The sequence below is a fragment of the Oryx dammah genome, unplaced genomic scaffold (assembly GCF_014754425.2).
Source record: "Oryx dammah isolate SB20612 unplaced genomic scaffold, SCBI_Odam_1.1 HiC_scaffold_10, whole genome shotgun sequence".
NCBI lineage: Eukaryota > Metazoa > Chordata > Mammalia > Artiodactyla > Bovidae > Oryx > Oryx dammah.
Genome location: NW_024070194.1, coordinates 48055615 through 48064665, shown reverse-complemented (window position 1 = coordinate 48064665; position 9051 = coordinate 48055615).

The window sequence follows — 9051 nt, the reverse complement described above, 5'->3', positions numbered from 1 at the left end:
CTTTTTTCCTCAACTCTTAGTCAGCACCTATAAATTTCTTATGATTTTTTCCTCCTGTTTTTCCTTTTTAATTTCTGGGACATTTTCTCAATTTTAACTTCAAAACCTTTCAGAAATTAAAATTTTTTCTCCTGTTATGTATTAAGTTTAAACACAACATTTGTCTCAGTGAAACTTCTTTTAAAACATTGTTCTTATTTTATGGATAGAATATCTTATTTTGTTCTGAAGAAATTCACAAAGTTTTTTTTTTAAGCTTTCTTTTCTTACTTTTTTAACATTTTTATTATTGCTTAGTTTGCTTTGACTTCTGTTTTCCCTACTACAAGGCTTCTTCTGATGTCAGCTGATCTTGGCTGTTCACTCGTACTTAATGGTTGGGTGCATGAAGCTGACTGACAGTGGTGGGTATGGTTTTTAACTGAGATTCCTCAGAATCTCCTATGGAAAATGGGGATACTTATGGTGTTATCTCATAGGGCTACTGTTAGATAACGCAGGTCAAGAGCGCATCATGGCCCCAGCATGGAGAAAGTACTGGATAACACTAACTGAAGAAAAAGAGCAGGTAACCTCCTGGATGTAAGTGGGCCCCCCTCAAGGGAAAGCAGGTGGAGATTCATTCCTTCCACACTGATACTCCAAGATGAGAACAACAGGACAATCTAAAGAGGAGGATGGGCCCTGCCCAGATAGGAGAGACCACATTTTCCTCATTCTTGAAGTCAGGAGACCTAGCCGAGTGCACGTGCACAGAAAGTATCCTTGGAGGTCAAAAGGGGAGTGATGTCAACCTACCCATAGGCCTCTTCGCCTGAATCCATCTTGGCTGAGAGATGAACACGTAGCTATATGAGGATCCTGAGTTATACCAAATACGGACTCTGAAACAGGCAAATCAAAATCATTGGTCAAGGAACTTTGGAAGAAATGCCTCTTAAAAGTGATTCAAATGCCCATGAGTGTGTGACTCTCCCTCTGAGTCTGCCCATGTGTCTACCAACAGGTACTGTATTCTTTTCCTCCTAATAAATACTTTACTTGTTTCACTACTTACCGTCTTGTGGGAATTCTTTTCTGCAAAGCTGAAGGGCCAGGGCCTTGTTGCTGACCTCTGGTCTAGGGGCTAGGATTCAGCACTCTCACTGTCATGACCTGACCTCAATCTCTGGCCAAGAACAAAACCTCTGCTTGCTTCAAGTTGCTGCAGGCCAAGGCCACCCGAGATCAATTTGAGTCTCGGCTGGACACTCTTGAATCTCTCTGTGACTTGGGAAGTTACTTAACTTCTCCATGTATTGGTTTTATTTATCTGTACAATGGGATTATAATTTTGCTGCCTCAAAGAGTTATGAGGGTTCAATGAGGTAATGCATACAAAATGTTGGGAATATGGCTCGATCTAGCTTACAGTTAGTGATCAATATCCCAGACGGTGTCCCCTCACCGAATCACTTCTTCATATCCTTGTTTGGGAATTTAAGGAGATGTGGTTGGAAAATTGATTCTGGTTCCTTCAGAGCAGAGACACATCTGGAATAAATGGTTTCGTTTAGTCAGTAGAGCTCTGCTCTTCCAAACAGACACGAGCTAGACTGTTGCTGAAGGATGTATTTAAAAAAAAAATAAATTCATGGTCAGCATCGTCTAAACTTCAGGATAGAATCTAAACTCCAAACCCACATTAACTGCTTATTGGCCCGTAAGAAACCCACCAGACAAGATCCCAACCTGGTTCACAGCTCGGGAGCATCGGAGGAGGGTGGTAAGTGAGTGTTTACAAAGCTCCTGTGAGAAAAAAGCGTCTGGTTAGATTCTTTAGCACAACAACCACAGAACTGAATCTAGGTTGTTAGTTTTTTGAGGGCAAAGGGGTTGAGGTTGGGATGGCTTTGACCTTCCATTTTAAGGAAATCAGTGGGGAAAGACCCTCTGAAGACTGGAGGCCAAGATCAGTGACGCAAACAATGTTGTGGCTCTCATTAACAAGGGTCTTTAGCATTTAAAGTCTTTCCCGTAATGCCTTCTCCGCCCACACCATTTCCTCTTGGGCCCCTGGGATAGAAGACACGCACCTTAGCCCCTTCGCAGAGGAGAAACTGCCTCGTTGGAATTGGTCATTTTACTTGGAATTGGGATCTGCTGCCTCAGAATTGGTGATTTTACTATAGTTTAAAAAGTTTCTCCAAGTAAGCAGTGGCTTCTATCTGAGAAAAGCGAAGTCGAAGAAGTATTAAAAAGATACTCAGAAAGTTGACTGAATATTTAGCTCTTGTGTTTAAAAATAACCATGGCTGCTTCTTCTTTTTTTCCTTTTGCCTGTGTCACGTGACATATAGGATCTTAATTCCCAGACCAGGGATCGAACCCTCACCCCCTGCATTGGCAGCACGGAGTCTTAATGACTGGACCATCATGAAAGTCCAAGCATGGCTTCTTAAAGGTCTCTGGTTAAATCTGTGATAAAAGACATCATTCACTAGAACTAAACAGACTAAATTGCTTGAAAATGTGCTTGTCATGGATGTTTGATTGTTTAGAAGTAGATTTTAAATACTTCATGGAAAAGTATTTCAAGGAAGTGTGCCTTAATAAGTCAAGTAAGCACTTTTTCCTTTTGGTACACTGAAATAATTAATACATGCCTTATTATTTAGTGTATAGGAAGAGTGCTTTATTAAATGAGTGATAAATATTTTGGTTGAGAGGTTTCAAGACATAAGATGCAGAGGACTGGGCCGGAAGTTTGAGGTTAGCTGATGCAAACTCTTATATAGAGAATGGGTGGACAATAAGGTCCTGCAGTATAGCACAGGGAACTATTTCAATATCCTGTGATAAACCATAATGAAAAAGAATATGTAAAAGGATATATATGTATAACTGAATCACTTTGTTGTACAGCTGAAATTAACACAACACTGTAAATCAACTCTACTGCCATAAAAAAGGAAAAAAAAAAAAAGACTGGACGGGTGGTTTTGTAAGAGTTCCCAGAAGGAGTGAAGACGGCAGGAAACATGCCAGCCTCCCCTCCTTCCCTGCATACGAGCAGAATTGTGGACGCGACTCACCGAATGATGACAGTGAATGTTTTCCCTGAGATTACAGGAAATGTGATTTCAGGGCTTGTAGTTTTTTTTTTTTTTTTTTCCCTATGACTTCTTGAAATTCCTTTATCTATTGCATTTCCCACCCCCCCCCCCCAACTTTGAGGCTGAACTTCTGATGGACTTTCTCTGTGTGGCTCTGGGTTGTGTCTGACATTCAAAAATACTCTTTCCTTCTGGGGGATGGGCTAGGCCACATGGCCCTAGTGTGGGGTCAGGGAGGGTGACTGAGCTGGATACAGAGGCTTCTATTAATAGTAATTCAGAATTTCCTATAAGAGATCTCCTCTTCTCTGGGGGCATATTTCATCTTTTCAGACTCAGGACAGCATAGATTGCAGGTCAAGTCATCCATGAGATAGGCATCCGTGAGATAACCTTTTAGTTATCATAGGTAATTTGTAGTTCAGGAGCTGACACTCTATTTACTTTCCTTCAGTAAAAATGGCTCACTCTTTGTGTGCTTGCTCATTTTTTTGGTAGAGAGGGAGACTTATATTTGTCTAAAGCTTTTTGCTTTTTTTGGCATGTTTGCTGATAGCAACATCTCAGCTGTATATTGGAAGAACTGGCCTCTTACTAGTGAATGTCTGGGAGATTCGGTTGGCTGTTCAGAGCTTTTGCTTGTTCCTTCCTAGAGCATACACAATGGTAACTCTAGGAGGACTACCAGGACGTTCAAAGGACTTTGCACATAGCAAAACACTCCTTATAGAGAAGTGTTTATTCTGAACATAGCAGGTGCTTGAAAAATTACTGATTAAACCTATTATGCAAGCCTGCAGTAACCTACCCCATTTAGTATTTCTTATTAGAGAGTCACTTGCAGTTTGACCAGGGCTCCAAGTTTCAATCGTTTATCTTCTGCTGAGCTGGACAGCCTGTGTTTATCCCTGGCTCTGTGACTCACCAACCCCATTACCTAGGACAAGTTGCTGTCCGTAAGTGGTGCGTAGTAACAGATGGGTTGTTACTGCTGACAGAGTCCAATTGCTTGGTCATAGCTTGTTTAACTTCTGAAACAAGAGTTTAAAAAACCCCATTGAATTTACTGATGAGATGATATCACATATGGGATTTACTTTGAAATAACCCGGGGGATGGGGTGGGGGAAGTAAGGAAGTGAGATAGTCCATGAATTCAGAGATGCTGAAGCTGAGTGATCAGTACCTGGCGATTCATACTAAATAATTTTGACATATCTCATAATACAAAGTGAAAACAAACAAACAAAGAAGTTTCCTTCGAAGGATTCAGGATTTAACAGTTTGGAGACCAGCTTCTGAAATACCATTTGGTATGTTAGCACCTTTTTTTTTTTTTTTCATTTTTAAACAAAGAAAAAGCCCTTCAGGTACTTGAGCCAAGTGGGAGAAAATATTAGGCTGGAGATTCTCAAGAGTAGCTGTGGGCTGACTCAGCCCAGCCCCTGGGCCACAGTGAGGTTTTGTCTAGTGGACAGGGTATTCCCCTGTCCCAGGCCAGCTTCAGCTGACTCATACAGCAAATCAGAGTTTCACATCTAACTGTTCTGGGCATTGGTTATCAAGGTTGGAACCCAAACGCCTGGCTGAAATGAGGAGAGGCTATTTCACACCTTCTTTAAAGGTCAAAACTTTCCTCCAGAGAAGCCTATCCTCCATCTGGAAGCTTCTATCTGATGTCACCCAAGCTAGGAACTTAAAAGGGGACGTTTCCTAAAAGTACACGAAGCTTTTTGGTGACATTCATTTTAGGGTAAAAAATAAGGTGAAACCATAAGCTGACTTGTTTACTTACAGGAGAAAAATGCCTGGTGAACAAGGAGTTCATGGTAACCTCAGCTGTTTAGACTGTCCTGACGGTGGACCAGCTATGTCACTGGGCCTCTGACTTCACAGGGCCATAGACCAGGACAGGCCACTGCCCTTGATCTTGACCCATTGATCAGACATGCATGGGTCTGGACCTCCTCTTTCATGGAGGCCAAAAGCAGGGTCAGAAATTTTCTTTGCTTAGTGTGCAGGCAGCTGCTGCCCTGGAGGACAACTGAGAAGATCCCCAAGTCAGTTTTCCTCTCACTTTTCAATCTGGAGCCTGAACCTCAGGATGGGGTTGGGGTGGGACCACCTTACTCAAGCTTTCCATGTGATCATGGCCAGTCTGGTCTTGAGTCTGCTTCTCTCTGAGCCCAAGGAAGCCATGTCCACTCTACATAGAATTTAGATACAAATCAAGCCAGAGATAAAAATCAAGCCATTGACATAACTGTGTCCTGAGAAGAGATGAGCCAATATTTGCCCACATTTAGAAAATAATTTTTTAATTGAAGTATAGTTGATTCACAGTATTGTTTCAAGTGTATAGCACAGTCATCCCATTACACATACATATGTGTGTGTGTATAACTGAACATGTATAACATATATATACATATACACATATATACATATGAACATGTATATTCCTTTTCAAATACTTTTTCCTTATAGGTTATTACATAATATAGAGTATAGTTTTCCCTGTGCTATACAGTAGGTTCTTGGTTATTTATCTGTTTTATGCATGGTAGTGTGCATATGATACTCTCAGTCTCCTGATTTATCCCTCCCTCCACCCCCCCTTCACTTTCACTTTTCACTTTCATGCATTGGAGAAGGAAATGGCAATCCACTCCAGTGTTCTTGGCTGGAGAATCCCAGGGACGGGGGAGCCTGGTGGGCTGCTGTCTCTTGGGTCGCACGGAGTCAGACACGACTGAAATGACTTAGCAGCAGCAGCAGCCACCCCTCTTTCCCCTTTGGTAACCACAAGTTTGTTTTCTGTGTCTGTGAGTCTGTTTATGTTTCTACAATATATAGATTCATTTGTGTCATGTATTTGATTCCACATACGTGATATCACATGGTGTTTGTCTTTCTCTTTCTGACTTACTTCACTTAGTATGATAATCTCCAGGTCCATCCATGTGGTTGCAGATGGCATGATTTCATTCTTTTGTAGGCTTGAGTAGTTTTCCAGGGTATATATATATACATCACATCTTTATCCATTCATCTGTTGAGGGGCACCCAGTCTGCTTCCCTGTCCTGGCTATTGTAAACAGTGGCTGCAATGAACACTGGGGTGCATGTATCTTTTTGAGTTATGCTTTTCATGTTTCCCGGATATATGCCCAGGAGTGGGATTGCAAGATCAGATGGTAGCTCTTTTTTTTTTTTTTTTTTGAGGAAGCTCCATACCATTCTCCACGATTGACTCACATTTTTCATACCTTAAATAACTATGTGGTAACTGTGGCATCTCCATTTTACACAGAAGGAGAAGGGGCCATCCCAGATCATAGAGTGGGAGCACGGCAAATCTACAGCTCAAAGCTTTCTTTAGCTGAGCTCTTTCTATTTCACTGGAGCAAATGAGTAGCCCCCGGTTACAGTGGAGATTGTTCTAAAGGTGCGGAATGGTAGGAATCCCTAGGGGGTGGGATCACAAAGCATGGCCCTCATTTCCCAGCATCCTCTGCAAATTCTTCTAATCTGCCCTGGATGGTAACTTTCTTCTCTTTCTCTCATCTCCTTAAAAATCTTCACAAGACTCATCTCAAATGTCACCAACCTTTCCTGATCTTCCCAGTTATGATTAGTTCTATTCCTTTCCCCCTCCACCCCCAGATGCAGTTTTCTTAACCATTTTGTCTCAGTTTACTTTTTTAAAAAATATGTCTCACTTCCCTCCCTAGATTGCAAACAGCTTGACGCAAAGGATACAGTCAAATAAATTTTAGTTTTTTTTTATTAAAAATTATGACCGGTTAAATATGTAGAAAAGAATCAAATACACATGTTCTAATGAGGTTGAGATTATTACCCATCCTGGAGGTTGCTCTCTGATCACACATCCTTCCTTCCACTAGAGCCAATTAGAAACAACGTTGCTCTGTTTGTATTCAGCAGCAACTTGCTTTCAGAATGTTGAGGATTCATTCATATTGGTGTTTGTGGCTGTAGGTCATTGATTTCATTATGAATCTGGTGATGTATAATATTCCGTTGTAAGAAAACACCATGATTGATCCATTCTCCCATCAAGAAACAACTGGGTTTTTTCTCACTTTCTTGCTTTTTCAACAAAAATACCAGGAACATTCCTTTCATGTCCTTTGGTGCACATGTGAAAGAGATTCTCGGGGCTTCAATTGCATGTGTGTGTATGTAGCTTAAAAATCCTCCTCTACTCTGAGGTTGTAAGAATATTTTTTAAAGCTCACTGCTTTTCCTCTGACATTTGGGTTTATAATCTAACCTGTAATTCATTTTGGGTATGGCATACGGTAGGAATCCATTTTCTCATGTTTTCCTCCTCGTAATACATAACTACCCCTTCTAATGAGTAGCCCTTTTTAATGAATCGTCCATTTCATACACATTTCTCTGCAGTGTCCCTGGTGGAAGAGGCAGTATTTCTGATCCCTGGTGTGCACCAGTGCAGCTGCACAGATTTTTACCTCTCTTACCCTGGGTTGAAATGTAAGTGGAAATAGATGCACTGGCTCACATAGTATCTTATCTGTTTGAAAGTTATACCTTAGTCATCGAAGAGCTATGGAATCAGGGGCTTGCATTGATGCTTTGAAGGAAGAAAATGTTAGGCTTGGGGTTATCAGTCATCAATTCAAAGCAAAGTGTGAAAGACAGGGTTTCCTCAGCAGCGTAAAACAAATCCTGCGTGCGTGTTAAGTTGTTTTGGTCATGTCTGACTGTCACCCTATGGACTGTGGCCTGCCCGGCTCCTCTGTCCATGGGATTCTCCAGACAAGAATATTAGAGTGGGTTGTCATTCCCTTCTCCAGGGAATCTTGCCAACTCAGGGGTTGAACCCACGTCTCTTATGTCTCCTGCATTGGCAGGCCAGTTCTTTACCACTGGTGCCACCTAGGAAGCCCCTAAACAAATTCTAGTTTCTCCTTAAATTAGAGGGCAGTTTGAGCTGAGTTCCGGCCTCAGGGACTGATTAGTTGATTAGCAGAGCTTTATGGAAGGTCGAATTCTTAGCCCTGGCAAGTCTCCTGCCAAAGTCAGGACTCTGATAGGAAAGAAGAACCTTAAAGCTTGGGTTGGAGCGATCTGCGTATTTGTATTTATAAGCCACTGATATGCAAAATCCCCTAGCCTTCTGCAGTCTGGGAGTGGCCCACCCCTTCCCCCATTAAGAAAAGGGCTCTTTCTCCTTTATAAAAAATAGCACTCGCTCCCTTCCTGAGGACCATGCAGAAGCTTTAAATGAGGTGGAGGCTGGTGCGGTCAGGTTAATGCCTGTCCTTCTGTGGCATCTGCTCTTCCCTCCCCTCCAGACCACTGGACTCATCTGAGGTTAAATCCCAGGCTGGCACATGCTAAGGCATGAGAAGGAATTTGTACCCTCAAATCACTCCAGGCTCTGACTACTCAGTCCTGGCAGGAACAGGAAATCTACATCTGAGAGTAACTCTTGGTGGTTCAGGAGCAAGCTGAATCCATGTATGTCTGGATAAAGAGGGTATTTGTCAATATGGAGAGACTCCTGTTAATTAGGAGGGCCCAACCTGACAAGTGGAGAAGGAAAATGGCAACCCACTCCAGTACTCTTGCCTAGAGAATCCCATGGAGGGAGGAGCCTGGTAGGCTACAGTCCACGGGGTCGAAAAGAGTTGGACACGATTGAGCGACTTCACTTTCACTTTCAACCTGACAAGAGCCCAAGAACGAGGAGTTGGCTGACTTGCTTTGCTCAGAGAAAGTGATGGGTCATGCTCAATGAAGCAGAGATGCTGAAACTGCCATGGCAACTGTGGAGGAAGGGATCAAAAGGCCCTGAGAGGTGGGCCTATTGCAATGATTTGCTGTTTAAGTTGGAGAACTCACCGGCTGACCCTGCTAACATTCCCCGGTGGCTCAGAGGTTAAAGCGTCTGCCTGCATTGCGGG